This window comes from Dasypus novemcinctus, chromosome 6, assembly GCF_030445035.2.
Source record: "Dasypus novemcinctus isolate mDasNov1 chromosome 6, mDasNov1.1.hap2, whole genome shotgun sequence".
In the NCBI taxonomy this organism is placed as follows: domain Eukaryota; kingdom Metazoa; phylum Chordata; class Mammalia; order Cingulata; family Dasypodidae; genus Dasypus; species Dasypus novemcinctus.
Window position 1 is genome coordinate 112,948,858 of NC_080678.1, and position 18,828 is coordinate 112,967,685.

Below are 18,828 nucleotides of genomic sequence, written 5' to 3' on the forward strand. Positions count from 1 at the left end.
CCTGCAGACTCTATCTTTTGTCCTGTGTTGTAGGAGATTTGCAACTGGTGAGTAAGGAGGGAGCTCCTAGCCATCACCTGCCCTTGCTGCCTGCTTAAGGCGAAGTAGGACAAGGACCAGTCCACCTGATGGAGGGACAGACGCCTTGCAGAAACACGATGGTGGCATTGTTCCCCTGAAAAGGAAAAGTGTTTGGACACAAAAGCCTAGAGCATCCTTCTGCCTCCGGAAGCAAGGAGTTCCCAGAGCCCTCTCTGGTCGTGCCTGATGGAAGCGCCCCCCAGAGCCAGGCGAGAGAAGGGCCATGGGGCACCTCCTGCAGAGCTGGGTCCTGCTCCGCCCACTGCCCGCCCCCGGCTCCCGGGGCCCCTGCTCCCGGCGCCACCCACTTACCTGTCCAGGATGAAGTAGAGGTCAAACTCAGAATTCACGCTTTCCTTTGGCTCCCCCTTTGCAGACAAAGCGCTCCTCCCGCCCCGAACACGGGGTCTGTGTCCCGAGCTCAGCAGCTGCGGTGGCAGGAGCAGCAGCAGCAGTCAGAAGAGGGCAGGCCCAGACGCCGGGCGCCTCTGCGCGTGCTGAACGGCCCCGGCCTGCGCCTTTGGCCTAGGCCCGCACGTCCTCGCCACGCACCCGCGCAGCGCGCCAAGAGGGGCAGCGGCTGGCTCTGGGCACCGGCCGCACCTGCCTGCTCGCCCCCTTCCGTCTGCCCCGGGACCCGATGATTATGAGGCCAGGAGGCTGACGTGTGGCCACTTTGTGACCTGCTGCTCTGCGGGGCTGTTCACAACAGCAAGGGGGAGTCACAGGATCTGTGCGGGGTGGGAGGGAGCTAAACGGGCCCTCTTTTCCCCCAGACCCTCACAGGGGGCCACTAGGACCCTCAGAATTGCTGCATTTTTGGTGAATTGTGTGTTACTAGGTTCTGGGTGTTTGCTGGTGAGTACCTGGCACTCCCTCGCCCCTCGCCCTGGCCACCCCGGCCTGGGAACAGAGCCTGGAGGCAGAGGCTGGGCTCAGGCATCTTTATGGTCTGCAGTTACTCTCAGTCCTTCGCGGGCCGCAAGTGGAACCCAGAGGGTGCTCACAGGCTGAGGACGCCTCCCTCTCCTCACCTAGCAGGAGGCGGTCCTCCCCTGGCCAGCTCCAGAGGGAAACCAAGGCCCTGCAGGGGGCGCCAGCGCCAAGGGCCTGCAGCAGGCAGTGGGGGGAGGCGGGGCCAGCCACGGGCTCAGGAGGGTCTGCCAGCTCTGCTGTGGGCCTGCATCTGGGAGGTGGGGGGCGAAGGCCCCTGGGGGAGTGGGAGGGGTCCTGGGAGCCCCTGTCTGTCCCGAGGGGCTCTTCCCCAGAGCACAAGGGCCATTTCTCCTGGAGAGAAAACCCTGCTGGGGCTGGTGCAGACCGAGCCCCAGGAACAGTGGAGAACCAACCCCACCACTGCTCAGCTCCCTTCCAAAGTGTCACTGGACAGGGCTGGGGGGCGCCCAGCAGCAGCCCAGAGCCAGTGGGTAGGAGGGTCCTCAGCAGCCTCCCAGGATCCCCACCCCACCCTGCCCCGTCGCCTTTCCTTGCCCATGCCCGAGACGGTCGCCCTTGACGCTGCCCTGTGCCCACAGGCCTGGGGCCTTGGTGCCCACCCTGAAATACCCACAGTGCCTCAGCCTGCACCCTGCGAACTTTGGGCCCCAGGCCAAGAGCCAGATGATTCCAGAAGAACACCCTCCCACTCCCATAGGCCTGGAGGGTGGGGGCGTGTGTGACCACGGTGAGAGCCTCTGCAAGGGGCTGCTGGTCACGGCCTCTGCAGGCCCCTCCCCACCTCGTGCAGCCCCCAGCTGGCCCCTGCTTCATGAGAAACCCTCAAGACACAGGGTCCCAGAGGCCGAGCTGCCATTGGCCTCACCTGCTACTTAGCCCTTTAGGAGCTCCTACTAAGCGCCGCATCCCAGGGACCGGATACCATGAAAAGCAGACTGGAGGAAAGGGGTGCGAGCCAGACCCCGTCCTCGGGGTGATGCAACATGGCAGGTGTTGGGTGAGAGGACAGAGAAGTGTGGCGATGCGAGCAAGCCATGGGCACTCTCACGGGAAAGCATGGGGGAGAGCAGAAGGGCTGCAGGTGGGCTTTGCGTGTGGTGCGGGGCAGCCCCGGGACGCCGACCACTGATGGGCCCTGTGTGCAGAGCGGACAGGAGGAGCCCCTGCGGCAGCCGGGCGGCGGGGGGTGGGCTCATCCCTTGTCCAGGAGGGCAAGGGCCTTGAGGGACCAGAGGAAGCTCGGGCTTGGCCGTGGTGCTCCCCAGTCCCCTTGGGGCCTCCCTGCCTCTGGGGTCACGTAGCCCGGGCTTTACTTACCCGGATGATGGGGCTGTTTCATTTTCCAAGTGGCCCGTGTCTTTTCCATGGTCCTGGTTGCCTCTGACATCTCCAGGGGGTGTCCCCGAGAGATTGGAAGGTGGGTTGAAGAGGCCAGGACTGTTTCGCTGCCTGAGTTGTCACCCCCACCCCCCAATCTCTCTCATTAAATCCACGGCACATGCCTCGGGTTGGCAGTGGAGGAAGAATCTAAACTGGGAGCAGGGCCTGAACTTTGGAGCCCAGATTTTCTAAGGCACAGAGTCACACGCTCAGCTCTGGGGACGTTGTTCTTATTGTCACTGGCTCCAGGAAGTTCGGGCCCTGTTGGAGGCAGATGCCACCAACACGTCTTTAGCCAGAGAAAGGGAAGCGGGTGCAGCGGGTCGTGGCAGGAAGGCCTGGTGCCGCCCCATCCGGGGCCCCCAAGTGCTGCCCCTGGCCTCTCACCTGCCTGACGCGACCACCGTCTTCCTCTCGGTGGTCCCATCAGGGAGGGCACCTCTTCAGTGCCCTGTGGCCCCTGTGGGACAGCTGAATGGAATCCTGTAGGGAAACCCTAAGAACTTAGGAATAGATGGCGTTGGAGGTGGGGGTATTAAATGGAGAGAAGACTCCCAGGCTACCCAGTCCTTCCCTCTTTGGAATCATCCAGCTCTTGACATTTCCAGGTGGCAGGTGCCATCCCCGGTTACAGGTGGAGACCCCCACAGACTGGACATATGATTTCTAATCATCAGGTATATGACAGTATTCTAACTCCCATTTCAAAGGGGAGGAAACTGAGGTTCAGAGAGGTTAAGGACAATGCCACGGTCACTTAATTAGGCATTTCAGGGCCAGGACTGACGTAGACAAAGGTTTCCAGGCAGGAAGCCCCAGACCTGCTTTTCCAGGGCGTTCCTGCTCAGCCAGAGGCTGGTGCTGAGGTTGAGAGCCAGAGCTGGGAAGGGCGCTTCTGGGAGTGGACAGGAGAGATCTGGGTAACACACAGCCTCATAGTGCGGTGTCTGAATCCCCGAGCCCAGGGTCCTTCTGAGTCCACTGGTGCCTGGAGCTGGGTCTGGGCTGGGGGTGCCGTGACAGGGGCACGGGCTCAGCACTGCAGCCACTGCCTGCTCTGGCTGTGGGCAGTGGGGAAGTGCCCTGTGCGTGGAGGCTGCGCTCAGCTCAGCCCTTACCAGACCAGGAGCTGCGGGCCCTGAGGACCCAGCGGACCCCACACCGTGGAGTCGGATGCCAGCGGCACTGGGCCTCATGGAGGTGGTGGTAGGGCTGCCCCGTGGGCCGGCTGGTCCTTTGGGGACTTTCTCCTCCACGCGGCTTTGCAATTTCCTTTACTTCTATGTCCATAATTTCCTTTAGCTCAGTGAACTTATTTGTGAGAGTTGACTTAATCCCTGATTACTCATCCAGTATCTGTGCTTCTTCTGTTGTTTTACTTTATTCCTCTCAATGGACCATCTCTTCTGTTTCTTTGTATGCTTTGTGATCTTCTGTCAAAGTCTGGGCTTTTAATTCCTTTGGTTTTGACTCTGGAATTCTACCAGATTTTAGGGTACATTGGCTGTGTGTTGAGATTCTTCTTCAATATCCAGCCCAGTTTATACTGAATGTACAGGTCAGTTTATGGTGAAAAGTTAGATTCTTCTCAGGGTTTCTAAGCATGCATCTTGCCCTGGCATGTTTGGGACCTTTCAAGAATTTTTCAGTATGTGCAACTGTTTTCTCTCTACAAAAGGAGTTTCTCTTCTCCGGTTCTCCTCTTCGGGCCCTGGGTTGTGCTGTTTGTATCAATTACAGTCTTTCACCCCAGACACTGCAGTCATCTCAGCTCTGTTCCCGTGCTCTGTTCCTCCTTTCTGCACTGTTTCTCCATCCTTGGCAAATTCCATGTTAGGCAAAACAAACACGTGCTTTGAGTCAGTCTTCGAAGAAGCAGATTGGAGCTGATGTACAAAGACGTGTAATGTGTGTGTTTAGGTGAAAGAATCACCAGGCATCAGGGACCAGCACTTCAAGATGTGCAGGCTGCCAAACCATCAAGCCTCAGACACTGGGCCAAGCCAACAGCTGGGGAGGGGCTCACAAGTGAAGGTTTTCTGCAGCTTTCCCACCAATTTTAGGTTTTCTTTTTCTGATTCATTGTTTACTGAAAAGTTATGTATTGCCAGTCAATTTCCAGAATTCTGGGAAAGTTGTTTCTGACAGAGTGCCAGGTTTCCACTATTCTAAGAAGAGCCATTCACCAGGAGCCTCTTATTCCACCATTTTGCTGATGTCACCACCTCAAGTTTTGGGTTCTCATAAATAATTACTTTTTTTTATGTTTATTATTATCTTTTATAATTTGGCATATTTCATGGATCTGACTCTACAGTTGATATTCAAAAGAATTTGGCAGTTGATAAATCATGCAGAAGTGAACAAAAATATGATATTGTAGAGGAGCTTCGTAGCATGTTTAAAAAAAGAATTTTTTCACTCTAGATCAAAGAATGTCAGAAGAAATCATAGTTATATATGAGGAACTTTGATTTGGGAGACTTATTTTTTTGGGTTGAAGAGTTAGATTGCCTTTTAAATCATTAACCAATTTATCATAATATTGGGGGGTGAAACACATGCTTTCAAAGGATCTAGAATTGTCATGTCTGCTTTGTTTAACAGAATATTTCTTCAGAAATACCAGAGGTGGTATTAAAAACAGGTAATCAGACCAATTTTTAAATATAAGCCTAATTCTTGAGCTGCAATGCTTTTAAACTTCTCTTCCTTCACTGAGTAGGTTATGTCTCTTTTGAGAGCATAGTGTCCTTTCTAGTAGATGAGGCCATTGTTGCCCTGTGGGAGGGCCTGACTGAGTAGACTGATGAACCCTGGGCTTTCCCTTGCCAGCATGCACAATTAAGGAACCCATGCTCCCATCAGTAAGAGGAGGCTGGAGGGACACACTGGGTATGCCTATGACCAGAACCACATGCATGCTGTCCATTCCCTGTCATTTATGGTTCCATAAGCATTTAGACGTCACTTTCAGGAGATAAGTTCAATAATATTGCAAAATGCAGATAAAATCACGATGAGATTAGTTTTTGATTCAGAGAGATATTCAAAACAGGAATTACAAATAGATGCAGGTCTGCCGAGTATGGGGTCCTACACCTGAGCCATCCAATATGGGAGCCTCGAGCCACGTGTGGCTCCTGAGCACATGGCTGGCCCAAATTGAACTGTGAGTGCAAAGAATACACTGGGTAGGAAGGTTTGGTATGAACAAAACAATATAAACATCCCATTCACTTTTATATTGACTATGTGGTGGTTTGAAGCTGTCTGTACACCAGAAAACATGTTCTTAAATCTGATCCCATGGGTGTGGACCCAGTGTAATAGGGCTCTTTGATGAGGCTACTTCAGTTGAGGTGTGGCCCAGCTCCCTCAGGATAGTCCTTAATCCTATTACTGGAGTTCAGAGAGGGAGCAAGAAGCTGAAATCAATGAAACCCAGAAGAGATGGGTGCCACCATGTGCCTTGCCATGTGACAGAGGTGCCAAGGATCACAGGCAGCTGGTCTTGGGGAAGAAATCTTCGCCCTGATGAGCCTTGAGTTGGACATCATCTTGACTTCAAAACCATGATGCAAAAATTCCCATTGTTCAAACTACGAGCCACTTCTTGAAATTTGCTTTGAGCAGCGTAGGAAAATAAGACTGCATTTTGAAGGGAATGTATTTTGGACACAGTGGGTTCAATAAAACATTATTAAAAGTAATATCTGTTACTTTTAATAATAGAAAACTTAAATGCTGTGGCGGCTTGCATACGTGGCTCACATTGCATTACTGTTGGGTCATATGCAGTCCTGGGGGGTTGCAGACCCCCAGGGTGTCCCCACCGCCCAGGCTGCCCTCCCCTGGAGTACCCCACCGTTTTGACATGCTGGATCCAATCACAGCCACAGCCCACACTGAGCTGCATTTGTTATGTTTCTCACCAACCTTCTCCACCTGCCAAACACCCATGTGCTCCCAGGCTCAGAGGCCACATGCTTGGGGAAGCCCCCCAACTCCATCTGGCCCCTCCCTGAGCCCTTTTTGACCCCCACTGAATCACACCTGACACCTCCTGACCTCTCACCTCCTCCCTGACCTCTGTCCCCTCCTGACCTCACACCTCCTCCCTGACCTCTGTCCCCTCCTGACCTCTCACCTCTTCCCTAACCTCAGGCGCCCCATTCCTCTCTCCACATTATCAGCCCCACCTCCTCCCAGTCCTCAGGGGTGGACACTGTCCCTGGCATGTCCCCTTCCACCCCCCACCCCTGCCTGGCACACAGGACGGGGGATGGCGCAGCTCAGACAGCCCGAGGGAAGGCAGCGCCCAGTTCCCAGGAAGGGCGAGCTGAGGGGGGTTTGCCTGGCTCTCTGGGGGACTGTGGGGAGTGAGGCTCAGTGGGACTGCAGGAGCCTGAGGCCTCCCTGTCCAGGTGGGCAGGGACAGGGGGCCCGGGAGGCCCGGCTGGGGCGTGGGTGGGAGCACGGAAGACGAAGGGACTGGAAAGGCCCCGAGTGCTCGGGCCTCACCCTGGCAGGGCCTGGGCTGGCTGTCTGGGCAGGGCCCTTGGGGGTCTATCCTGGGACCGCAGGAAGGAGGAGGGGCCTGGGGCATGAGGGGCCATCTCCCCAGAGGCCGTCCCCAGGGAAGGGGAGGAGCAGGGGGGCTGCAGACAGGACCCAGGGACAGGTGGGACAGGAGAGCTGGGCCCTGCACCAGGACACTGTGGCCAGGGGCAGGGTGACCAGATGGCGACGACCACCCATGAGCTGGGTGCGGCGGGGCTGGGGCTGGGGCTGGGCACTGAGCTGCGTCCAGGGAGTCTCCGTGAGGAACAGGCCACGTCTCTGCTGGACAGTGTGAGGAGAGAAGGACAGAGCACCTCACCTTCAGGGCCTGGGGGCTTGGCCCAGCCCCGAGGCAGGGGGCCTGGAGAGCTGGGGAGCGCAGCACCCAGAAAGGTCTTGAGGCCCCGGCACCTGCCCACCTCGCCCGGGGCGCGCTGCAGGAGGAGCCCGCGGGCCCCCAGCCCTGCTCCCCTCCTGTGGGCGCACCCCTGTGGCCGCCTCCTGCGGGCCCGGGCCCAGGGCGGCCGGGTCAGCTGTGGTGAGGTCCCCGCTGCCCACGCGGCCTCACGCCCGAGAGGAGTGGCCAAGGGGAGGCGCGCGGGCCCCGCAAGCTCCTGGGGAAACCTGCCCTGCCCGCATGCCCCCCTGCCTGGGCTGCCCTGGTGGGAGCCCCTGGCCACGGCCCTGAAGGCAGCGCCTCCTCCAGGCAGCCGGGGCAGCGGGGCGAGGCCCACGGCGGCCTGCCGGGTGACACGCGGGGAGCGGAAGGCAGGCGTCGCCTCGTCCCTGCTCCTCCCGCCCGCCCTGCCCCCTGTCGGGGCGTTTCCAGTCCTCTCTGCTCAGAGCTGTGCCAGCTCAAACGATGGGAGAAGGAGGTTTTCAAGGAAAGGGTTCCTCTAGGGATTTCGCATTGTATTGCATGGTCTTTAGGCCTCCCAGCCTGCATCCTAAAAACTGAACCAAAATTATGCAAATCACCCATCACCTCCCCTCCTGGAGAAGCAGCCTGCAGGGGGCCTGCCGCCCCCGGGGGCGCCGCTATTTCCAAGGCCAGGGAGGTCCCGGGCGCCCTGGGAAGGGCCTTGCTGATGCCTCACCCCTAAGCTGGGTCTCCTGCGCCTGGGGGAGCAGGGTGCTCTGCGCTCAGAAGCCCCTGGTGCAGCCAGACCTGCTGAAGGCTGGGGCAGAACAGAGTTGGGGTCCACGCTCCCCCCCACCAGCAGTCCACAACCGCCTCTCCCTAAAGGCCTCATTTCCAGCCTCCCCCAGCCTGCCATCTGCCAATGTGGGGAGCCGCTGCCCCTTCTCCCAGGACACCGCTCAGGGGCCAAGGGCCCACCCCCAAGCAGGAGGCTCCTCACACCTTCACCAACCTGCCAGATAGTCGTCTGGGGGTCAGAACCCAGGCTGGAAGGTTCTGGAATTGGCAGGTATTCGAAATCTGGAATCTTGGCCTTGTGGTGTTTTATTTCTCTCCCACATAAAGATGGAAAGAAAGCAAGTTCTTGGCTAAAATGGATCACTAAAATGCATCTGAAATCAAAATATCTTATTCTAGCCTCATTGGCTCATTGTGGCAACTTTCAACATCTTAATTTAGCCGCTCATGCTGGAAGATAACTTATTGAGATGTGATTTCATTTTTCCAGGTATGTGTTTTCCCTCCTCTGTTCTGTGAAGTTAGCCACGCCCTCAGTTCTGCTCAGTACATGCCTGCAGACAGCTTTGCAGAGACCACCACCACCAAGGCCTCAACCCTCTAGGAGGTGGAGGGGCAGGACAGAGGGCTCTGGGGACAGGGACAAAGAAGAGGAAGCCCAGGAGCTGCCTGCAGGTAGGAGAGTGTATTAGTCAGCCCAAGAGGTGCTGCTGCAAAATACCAGAAATGGGTTGGTTTTTATAAAGGGTATTTATTTGGGGTAGGAGCTTACAGATACCAGGCCATAAAGCCTAAGTTACTTCCCTCACCAAAGTCTATTTCCACGTGTGGGAGCAAGAAGGCTGCCGACATCTGCGAGGGCTCAGGCTTCCTGGGTTCCTCTGGGCTCAGCTCCTCTGTTTCCTCCACAAGGTCAGCTGTAGACCATGAGGCTCTCTAGACTTTGCCTCTCTCCACAAGGTCAGCTGTAGACTCTCAGGAAAATAGCTCAGTCTCTCTCCCTGGGGCTCCAGCTTCAGCATCAAACTCCAACATCAAAACTCCAATATTAAAAGCCCCCCCAACTCTGTCCTTTGCCACACCTTTTATCTGTGAGTCTCCACCCACCAAGGTTGTGGGACGCAACACCCTAAAGACATGGCAAAATTAAAGCCCTAATCAAAACCCAATCATGCCCAAGTACAGATCAGACTACAAATGTAAGCCAATATCTATTTTCGGAATTCATAACCATATCAAAGTGCTACAGAGAGGATGGGGTGGGGGCTGCCTGAGGGTAGCAGAGGATGGGGAGTCCATCCGAGGCTCAGAGTTAGGTTAAATCCTTGGGGTGGGGCTGCTGGAGAACTTTCCAGACACCAGAGGGACAGGGAAAAATTCAATGATGATAGGCTGAATATTCCACTGGAATCACAGAATTGGGATTTGGAGTGATTCAATTGGATAGAAGGGATTTACGGAATGTGAGCAGCGTATCCCAGAATTGGATTACAATTCACGCCTGCTGACCTGAGGCTTTGTGACAGTCTCACCTGCTGTCCCTTAGCTGGGTGTGAAGGCAGCAAGGGCCCTCCGGTGCCGACAGGAGGGCAGGAGCCCTGGGCTGAGAGCCTGGTCCATGGCCACGGGGTGTGGACGTTGGTCACCCACAGTCTCCACAGCACCACGGGGCTGGCACTGGCTGAGCAGCGTGGCCTGATCGTCCTCATGTGACGGTCACGGGGAGCAAACCCAGGCTTTGACCGAGGGATGGGAGGGGGAGCAGGTGCCGTAGAAGGTGGAGGCTGCAAGTTCCAGGCGTGAAGTGGGTGCTCCGAAGGGCGTCGCGGGGTGACGTGGGCTGGGAGGAGCAGCATGGGGGAACTGGTCAGGAAAGGGGGGACTGCGGGGACAGGACCAGGAATGCTGAGACCCCGCGGGCTTGGTGATGACGGGACCAGCTGGCCTGCCCGGCTTCCAGGACTCTGCTCGGCTCATCGCCTGCGGCCCTGCACGTCGCTGGAACTAGGGTGGCTGCAGGGGGCTGGGGGGCTGGGGCTGGGGGCTCAGGGCCAGGCTTGCTGATCCCCAGCAGAGGCTGAGCTTTGGCAAAGGGGCGCCTTGAGCTTGGCGCCTGCCTGCAGAAAGGGGAAAATCAGCCTAACCAAGGAAACGTGGTGAAACGTGTGACACGACGGGCAGGAAACCAGCTCCAGGTGAGACAGAAGTCCTAGTCCTGTGTGTCCCGTGACTGCAAACACTTTGGTTTTGAGATCAGCTCTTTAAAAGGGAAAGGGATGACTCTAAGCCACGGGTGCCATCTCCTGGAGCCAACTGCACATCACAGGGGACTCCCCAACCCCCAGGCCCCACCTGGGCACCTGGGCACCTGGTGCTGAGGCAGGAAGGCACTAGGGGGTGAACCTCAGCCACAGGCTTTCTGGCCCTGCACCCTGGCTCAGGCTTCCCAGCCAATCTCTGAGACAGCCCCCACCCAGGGTAGGGTCCCCCACCCCCTACCTCCTGCCTCGTGTTGATTTCTGGGTGCCCAGGGAACACCTCCCAGGGCGGGTGCTACAGTAGCCAGAATTGGCTTCCCATGGAGGCCCCACCTGGTGGGGTGGTGAGGTGGGGGGTGCAGGCGGGGGGGGGGGTTCCCAGACACAAGGAATCCTGTCCCTCAGGCATGAGGGTCCCAGGTCGCCTTTGGGCTCAGGAGCTGACCCGCTGGTCATTCTTCTACAGGGCATCACTGGGGCCCCGCCCATGGGTCCCACCCACTTTCTTGCTTCCACGTGTCAGAGCCACCTGAGCTGAGCAGCGGGGTCCCCATCCCTCATCTGGGGGTTGCTGGGAGCTGTGCAGAGCCTCGTCCACCCTCAGGACCACCGGGCTCCACTCCACCCTCCTGGTGGTGGCTGCACAACGTGCCTGGGGCCACGGGGTCAAGCCATACAGTTGCCAAAGCTCGGGGGTCTTTTCAGAGGACACCTTTACCCCCAGTACCTCCCACTTCCTGAGGGGCTCCTGAGGTGTCTGCTGAGCGCTGACCCCCACTTCCTGCATGTGAGGGACAGACCCCGCCCTCCCCTCCCAGGCAGCACAGCCCTGTGGAGGCTGGGCAGCAGGGAGGGACTGCGGGGGTGCAGGTGCTGGGCAGGGGGCAGAGAGGAGCTCAGCGTGACCCCAGGGCTCAGCTTGCCATGAGGAGGCGCAGCTGTGGGAAGAGGAGCAGGAGGGGGCAGGGCACCCCGAGAGGACAGAGGCAGAGGCTCCCCAACATGTGGAGACAACTCCGGGAGCGCCTGACAGCCCCCAGCGCCCCCTCCTAATTGCCCCTCCCCCTGTCTGGGCCCTGACAGCAGCTCTGTTGGAGTCATGTGACCAGTGGGTGGCCAGGAGGGACCCTGACTAGTAGGGGTACCGGGCAGATGTCTGGGAGCCCCTCAGTCCTCCACGCAGGGGATGTGGGGGGGGGAGGGGGTGCGGGCAGCACCCAGAGGGCAGGAGCCTGCAGGAGGAAATTCTGCTGGTTCCCAAGGCTTTCCAGCTTCTGGAGCCCTGGTCCTGGCTGCCCTCCCCGGCCCGGCCCTCAGGCCCCAGGCCCCGCCTCCGCGGCTCAACCCGTGCAGCCCCACCCCCAGGCCCCCAGGCCCTGCTGCCTGCCTCAGCCCAGCCCTCAGGCCCCGCCCTTCAGCTCAACCTCAGGACCCACCCCCAGGCCCCGGCCCTTGGCTCAGTTCTAGGCCCCGCCCAGGCCCCACCTCCAGTTCACTCCAGGCCACGCCCCTCCATTAACCCCACCCTTGCCCCCTCAGCCCTGTCCTCTGCTCTGGGGTCGCTGCCTCTGCACAGCCTGAGGCAGGTCAGGCCTGTGCTGCTAGGAGCAGCCTTTGGCAGGGCTGCTTTGATGTTTCCATGGAAACGCCCCTTGACAGAGGCACTGAGGGACACCGCAGGCTGGGGGCATCTGGAAGTGGCCTGTGGAAAGTTGTGCAGGTTTCGTGGGTCCCTGGAAGCTTCCATGTTAGGCGATAGAAGCCCCCAGATTCAAGATGCAGCCTTACAAGCTCCTGAAGCCCCCCTCCCACGATGGGGGCTCCCCCTCCTCAGGCTGGTGTCAAAGTCCAGAGGGGCCTGGCCCCACTGCCATCCTCGGGGCTGCCCGGCTCACCTGGTCATGGCCTGCTCAGCCCTCAGACCCTTGGACCTCTGGGAGGGCAAGTCCTCATCACCACACAGCCCTGGGACCAGTGACCTCCTCGGGCTTCAGCCCTGGATCCTCAGGCTGGTTCCCTCTGACCTCTGACCTTGACCTCTGCCCTCTGTCCCTGTTGACCCTGCCTGTGTTTAGAGACACAGCATCCCTTGGGGTGAGCATCAGCCTTGGCCCACGCTGGGAGGGGATGCTGACCCCAGGCCTCTCATTCCCCTGCCAGCACCTGGTCCAGGCCACCAGCCTGTCCCATGGATCAGAAGACAGAGGATAGCAGTGGGTGAGCTGCCACTGCCTCACCTGGCACAGGCTGCCCAGCATGGCACAGGCAGAAGCACCTGTACGCGTTTGAGAAAAGCAGTTTCCTCTGGGCACCCTCCATCTCCATTCTGGGCTAGGCCTCGATTTGGACATTTTCTCGGCCTCAAGCTGTAAGCTAACAAACTTCCATTGTCTAGGCCAATTGATTTCATGGTATCTGCTTTGAGCATCCTAGGAAACCAGAACAGATGTGGGTACCATGAGAGAGGGGTGCTACTATTGCAAATACGAAACAGTGGAAAGGGTTTTGGAATTAGGTTGGGCAGAGGTTGTAAGAATTGTGAGGTGCTTGAAAGATAAGGCTTAAATTTATTTGAAGAGCCTGTTGGTAGGAATATGAATGCAAAAGGTATTTCTGATGAATCCTTAGATAGAAAGAATGCATGTGTATTGAAAATTGGAAGAAAGGCAGTCCTTGTTTTAAAATGGTAGGGAACTTGGCAATATTGATTCCTGATGACAGATGGGAGAACTTAAGAGCTATGAACTTGAGGATATTTCCAAGCTAAGTGTGGGTGGAAGGTGCAGCCCGCTTCTCCTTGAACCTTATAATAAAACGTGAGAGGAAAGGGATAACTGGAAACTGAACTCTTAGGTACAAAAAAAAAAAAAAAAAAAGAAATTGATGATTGGGAAAATTCTGAGCTTTGAGAAAGCAAGCCCCAGAAAATAGCGCTCCCTGTGAGGGATTAGCTGAGCATGGAACCGGGCAGTGGTTTCTTTCCAAGTCAGGACTGCAAATGCGGTTCTCCAGGTCGGAGCTGGGAACGCCCTGCTGCCTGATGGCTGGGACCCCTGTGCAGCACGTGAAAACCAACAAGCTTCTGAGAGATCCCTATGAAAGGAACCCCTGCCAGCCTGGACTGGAAGGGACAGAATGTGGGAGGCTGAGGTCTGGACCACAGGCATCTCCTGGGGCCCAGAGAAGGGGCCACATTTGCGTGTGGGAAGGGCGAGTGTGCCCGCAGCTGGGGGCTGCGCCTTCCCCCCTGTCGCTCAACCAGCGCTGCTCCCCCTGGTTGCTCAACCAGTGCTGCTCCTTGCTCCTTAGTGGGCGGAGCCTCCACCTGGGACTGCGGAGGGTCTGGCCCCCAGCCCAGGGCTCGAGGAGGGGGACAGTGAACGGGCACTGCAGGAGCCCGGCCAGGCCAGCGCCTGAAGAGGAGGAGGCGGTCAGCGAGCCTGAGGCCCTGGCTCTGGAAGGCGGGGGTTCTCGGGGTGCAGGGGACCCCGGGCTGTGAGGCCAGTGAGGCCCATGGCTCTGACCCCTCCCTGGACTGGTCTCGCCCCTGCCTGTGGAGGCCTCGGCAGGGAAGTCCCTGCGAGTGGGGTGGGCGTGGGTGGGGGACCCTCAGGACTCACCTTGCCACCAGGCGCTTGGGTTCCAGCCCCCTGCTGCCCTCCCTGCGGGGCTGTTGGGCTGACAGGTTCAGTGCAGGGCCCAGGAGAAGCCCCTTCATCTGCGTTTCCACACAGGGCAGCCCCCGTCCCCCACCGCCCCTTCCCTGGCAGGTGATTTGGGATGACGGCCGTGTCACGTCCTGCTGTCACCTCTCTGCGGTGTCCGGCTCCAACTGCGCCTCCCCTCAGCGTTGTTCCCAGAGCATGTCCTGACACACTAATCGCCCCCAGGCCAGGTTGCCTCCCCGGGTCTCCTCTAGCTCAGGTGAGCCACCTGGAAGAGGTCAGCTAGCACAGGTGTGCCGACCTGGTCCACCAGGCCCCGTGGGTGTCACTGCCGTGGCCCCTCTGTGTGGATGCCAGGGTGACACCAGAAGGCCGGCTCCAAGGTCCTCCCGCTTGTGAGGGGTCTGTGCCAGAGCCTGGGGACTCTCCACGTGTCCCTCCTCCCTACCTGGGCTCGTGCCTGGACTGAACCCCAGGGCCCCCGTGGTCAGGTGGGGCCATGTCTGAGCTCAGGTCAGGGCACGTGGCCAGGCAGACCCCTGCCAGCCTCTCCAGCTCTTCTGCCTCCTGGGTGATGTTCCAACTGGCAGGGCCACCACTGTCATTGGCCTCAAGTGACCACGTGGCGGCTCAGTGCCTGCCGTGGCCAGGAGCCCCTCTGCCCTGTCAGGGTGAGGGAGTCCTCCCATGCGGCATTTCATGAGTGGGGCTATTTGTTCCCGTGCCCATTCCAGCTCCTTCTGACTCTGCAGGGTCTGCTTCATTTCTGCCTCTTGGGAAATGTGCATTTATTGCTCTGATTTAAAATAAGGAGGAAGAATTCCCCAGGAGAGTCCCCCTTTCACTCCTCTCAGATGTGGGCAGCTCAGAGGGGAGGCTCGTTTTCTCCAGCCCCGAGGACTCAGGCAGGGGGTGTCACAGAGGGCTGCACCCCTTCTCCCCTCACTAGGGTTGAGGGGCTCCCGATCAAGCCCCCAGCCAAGGGTCAGCTGAGGGGAGGGAGGGGGGGAGAGGGCCAGGGAGGGACTGTCCATGAAATCCCATTTTCCTGAAGCCTCATGTTCAGTTCTCAGCAGAAGCCGAGGTCTGAAGTCCCAGATGTGGCCGTCAGGGGGCCCAGTGACCTGACAGATGACCTCTGACCTAAGCCCAGCACTGCCACTGTGTCCTTGTGTGCAGGGAAGGCATGAGGGGCCACACCAAGCTCGCATTGGTTTAACTAAGAGCACACTCAGCCTCCACTGTAGGAGGACGTGGTGGCTTCATCAGGACTGCGTGGAGTCTGTAGGAAGGTCAGACCCATTCCTCCAGAGTCCAGAGCCCCAGGCGTGGGCAGGGGCCTGCTGGGTTAACACAGGGTCAGGGGAGCGCAGTCGGCTGAGGCACACCCACCGAGCCTCAGGCACAACCAGCTGAGGCACACCGAGCGAGCCTCGGGGACAGCCAACTGAGGCATACCAAGCCTTGGGGACTGACAGCTGAGGCACACCAAGCCTCAGGGCACAGCCAGCTGAGCCACAGTGAGTCTCGGGGACAGCCAGCTCTGAGGCACACGGGGCCTTGGGGACAGCCAGCTGAGGCACACCCGGCCTCAGGGACAGCCAGCTGAGGCACACCGAGCCTCGGGGCACAGCCAACTGAGGCACACTGAGCCTCGGGGCACAGCCAGCTGAGGCATACCGAGCCTCGGGGACAGCCAGCTGAGACACACCGAGCTGCAGGGCACCAGTTATGGAAGGTCCAATGTGTCTGCCAGCAAAGGAAAAGAGAGCGTCTCTACGCTGTCAGGTGATTGCAACCCCCTTGCTATAGTTTTCTTTTTTCAGTGCAACTAGTTTGCAGGCTGATCCCAGGAAGCACCTAAGGAAGGGAAGGTGGGGTGGAGACAGCGATGAGAAAGTGGCAGAGAGTGCAAGGCAGCGGGTCTCAGAGGATGACTGCTGTGGGACCCTGAGCTCAGTCCTGGGGCTCTTAGGAGAGTGTAGACCACTCATCTGAGTTTTCCCTGCAGAGGTGGATAGGGCTGGGGCAGTGGCCCACCAGCTCCTGTGTCCTGTGTGCCTCCCTGCAAGGGGCACTGACTCCCTGACATTTCCAGCATGCCCAGTGTGTGGACAGGGCAGGCTCAGGTGACTTGAAAAGCCCCCAGGTGAGAACTGCAGGTGCTATTCTTGTTTTGGGGTTTGCGTACACAGTAGTGGGGTGCTAAGGGGACATGGGGGGCAAACCTATAGCATCTGCCACATCTTTATTGAGTGCCTACTGTGTGATGAGGCATCATCACAGTATAGCTCCCAACCCAAAAGACTAGAACCTAGTAAATTAGAGACAGCGGGACACCCAGTGAAGCAGGAAGGGGACAGTTTAGTTACAGTGGATTAGAGCAGGCTTCCGGAGGAAATAGCATCTGAATCTGAATGTTGAGAAGACCCAAAATCCAGACATCTTGGGGAGCAGGACAACCAGTGAGGAAGGCCTGAGAGGACAGAGGGCAATTGTGAAGATGAAAGGAGCTGATAGTTGGAGGACTCACCGCTTTCCATCCTTTTGATCCTAATTCTGCCCCAGGCCCCCAGAGCCATAAATCCACTCCCTCTTCCAAAGTCAGTCCTTGAGAGGCCCCTCACTCAGGGGTCAGGGAAGGGTCTGGGCTCCCCCATCCAATTATCCCCACTCCTCAGAAGCCCTTTCACCTTAGACAAGGCCTCCAGATCTGAGCCTTACTTTCCTCCTCTGCCAAATGGCAGGGACAACTGTGTCTACCTTGTAGGATTGGGAAGCAGGTTGGGAGGCTCCCTTTTTCCCAAGCAGAGGAGAAGGGGTCCCAGTGCATGTTAATCTTGTACCCTGCAAGGTTGTAGAATTTGTTTTTGACTCTATTACTTTTCTTGTGAATTCTTTGGTATTGTCTATACAAAGGATCCTGTCATCATGAACAGAGTTTTACTTCTTCCTTTTCAATTTGGATGACTTTTATTTCTTATTCTTGTCCAATTGCTCTGGCTAGAACTTCCAGTACAATGTTGAAGAACAGTAATGAATGCAGAAACCATTATCTTATTCCTGATCTCAGAGGGAAAGCTTTTTGTCTTTCATCATTGAGTAAGATATTAGCTATGGCATTTTCATAAATGCCCTTTAGAATGCCAAGGAAGTTCCCCTCTCTTAATTTTTTCTGAATGTCTTCATCATGAACAGGTGTTGGATATTTTCAAATGTCTTTAATGTGTCAATTGAGATGACTGTGTATGTTTTTTTCCTTCATTCTATTAATGAGGTGAATTTGTTTTCTGTTGAACTAGCCTTGTATTTCTGGGATAAATCCTAGTTGGTCATGGTGCATACTTATTTTAACATGCTATTAGATTCTTTTTTTTTTTTGGTCTTTATTTATTTTTTCAATATTACATTTAAAAAATATGAGGTCCCCATATGCAATTATGGATTGTAATACTCAATATTGAATACCATCAATATATAAAAAGCATAATACATCATGGCCAGGGAAAGTTTATTCCAGGAATATGATTATTTTTAATATTCAAAATGGAACACTATAATTCACTACATGAAGAGAACAAAAGAGAATAATTTGACCATCTCAATAAATACAAAAAGAGCATGTGATAAAACCCCGTGCCTATTTATGATTTTTAAAATTCTTAACAACTGAAAATAAAAGGAAACCTTTTCTTTAAGCTAATAAAAACCTACCACAAACAATATAGTTAATGGTGAATTATTGACATTATTCTTTCAGAAATAGAAAATGGCAGAATAGAAGTGGTATAGCCACTTCAACACATGGTTAGAACCAATACAATATGGCAGAATAAAGATATAAAAGGCCTAACAATTGGAGAAGAAAACAGTGAACTCTCATTAACTTGTAGGTGACATATTTGTGTAAATACAAAATCCAAAGGAATCTGTAAATTTTAGAATTGATAGTCAATTATTTAAGGTCTCCAGATATGAGGTTAATATACAAAATTGGTTCTACTTCTAATACAGTAACAAGGAAATACAAAAGGAAATGTGGTAGCACTGGAAACCCCAAACACTGAGTGAAATTAAAGCTTTACGTAATATAAAGGGACATATATTCATGACTTGGAATAATATTGGAAGATGACAACTTTTATGAAATTGATTAAAACTAATAAAAGATTTAAAATAATTCTAATGTCTTACGAGGTTTTTGTGGAAAATATCAAGCTGATTTTAAAATCAATAAGAAAATACAAAGAGCAAAGACTAGCCAAATCAATTTTGAATAAGAACAAAGCTGATTTATATTGCTATTAAGATCTCTTTTATGACACAGTATTAAGATAATATGATATCATGTGTAGATATATCACCTCCTACCTGACAGTGGATTGACCTCACTCCTGCCCTTCTCCTCAGACAAACTTTCCTCTTAACACCGTAGAAGCACACAGAGCTTTGGCTGCCATAACTTCAAACACAGCCTGCTCCAAGCACATCTTGTTTTGAGAAAAGAGCACATACCGAGCTCTTTCTCCAGTACTTGCACATAAGCCTTAGCACTTGTTCCTCACCCATATATATACATGACCTATGAGCAGCTGCCATAGGCACGGACATATGCAACTGAAATTCTTGCTGTCTCGCTGTCAGCCATGAGGTAGCTTCAACTCTCTATAAGTAAGTTCCCCTAATAAATACTGGTATTTAGTGGTTCTTTGGAATCACAACCAGCCCATTGTTGGGCAGTTTGAGGCAGTCTTTGATGGGCCTT

General features: G+C 55.6%; 1 long non-coding RNA gene across 4 annotated transcripts in view; it reads left to right on the plus strand.

The window, feature by feature from the left end:
- LOC131278795 (uncharacterized) overlaps positions 1-6,163 on the plus strand; it is an 80,267-nt gene extending 74,104 nt beyond the window's left edge. For all 4 annotated transcript variants that reach the window (XR_011649090.1, XR_011649089.1, XR_009186230.2 and 1 more), the window contains one exon: positions 34-6,163. This is a non-coding gene — a long non-coding RNA (uncharacterized lncRNA). The remainder of the gene's footprint in view (positions 1-33) is intronic.
- The last annotated feature ends 12,665 nt before the right edge of the window (positions 6,164-18,828 follow it).